The following is a 1,431-nucleotide window of genomic DNA, read 5'->3' on the forward strand; positions in this document are numbered from 1 at the left end:
AATTCTCTCCCAGCTTGTCCAACTGAATTCTCCTCAGCAGCCATAGTGTCATGGTATTATCTAAGGGTATGCGTCCGTGACAAGGGGGACAGGCCTGAAAGAAAAAAAAACGAGCAAAGAGGAAGAAAAAAAAATTGTCGGCAGGTAGGGGCCGGCCCCAGGCAGTCCGGCGGCTAAAGCGGCAGGGAAGCCGCAGACCCGCACCCTGGGGAAACAAAGGGAAGAGGGGGAAGGCAGGGGACTCGTAGGCGGATCTAACACAAAAAACAGCGGCACCAATCTGAGGAACAACTAATTTTACTATATCAAAATGAGGCTAGTGGAATTGTACCAGAGAGTTTACAAGCCGAAAATCTTACACGGTAAACTGCAGGAGGACCACGTGCTTTCTCCGCCAGGCAGGAAGGAACAGACCCCGCATCTCCCAGGCGGCTTCACCCCCTCCCCTCCAACGCAAAGACCCCTGGGGAGTTCACCTCCTCCCCTCCCCCTCAGAGGGCCACACCAAAAAAGGTAGTTTGCAGTAACCAGGGAATTAACTCTTTAACTGCCCGTACCTTACACGATGTAATGATGTGGAATACCGTCAACAAAAATCAAAAAACCCTAACACATAGAGAAAATTAACCCATGCTGCTGAACTAAATTACCTCCACTAGTCAAGGTTTTCAAGTACATCTGCTCCTAGAGGACCTGATTCTGTCTGCATCTTTTCATAATAGAGTAATTGCTAATGGGACAGTCTTACTTGTTCTTATTTGTTAGTATTGAAAGGCAAATCTGCTTTTTGCTAAGAGATACGCAAACACATGATCCAGGAAAGGAAGATCCCTGCCCCGGCTTATTTGTTACTTAGGAGACAAGAGATGGAGGATCAGGAGCAGGGTGGCTTCATCTGATCACACACAGACATCTCCATCACAGCTAGTCTTCCCTGGGTCCCTCTCTGGCCAATCAAGTGTGTCTCTGCTGGGAACAGATGCATGACAGCCTCCTGACTGCTCCCCCTCCAATGGTACCAAGCTTTCATCTTGCATTAAAGACATACATTCATTAACCGTTTCTTAAAGGCAGCAGGAAGGAGAGATTCCCCCAAAAGCAGTTCCTGTTTGGTATCTGGGAATGACTCATAGTAGAATAACACTGCCACTAGGAGAAAAGAGGGAAGTCAGATATCTCTGCTAAGAAAGGCAATGGCCCTTCCTGGATGATCCTGTACTCAGCTTGCAGAGGTTCTTCAAACACATCTCAGAAGACGAGATGCTGTGGGTAGGCAACCATGCTCCATAGCAGGGTCAGAATTCAGACTTAAGAAAGAAGTAAACATCCTCATTTGCCAAAAAGTTCCCTTCCTGTCAAACCATACTGAACCACTCAAATGAGGAATTTTCCGACTTTGGTCACAATGCTGGTGTAAAGCATAAGCAGTTT

The sequence above is a fragment of the Numida meleagris genome, unplaced genomic scaffold (genome assembly GCF_002078875.1).
Source record: "Numida meleagris isolate 19003 breed g44 Domestic line unplaced genomic scaffold, NumMel1.0 unplaced_Scaffold345, whole genome shotgun sequence".
NCBI lineage: Eukaryota > Metazoa > Chordata > Aves > Galliformes > Numididae > Numida > Numida meleagris.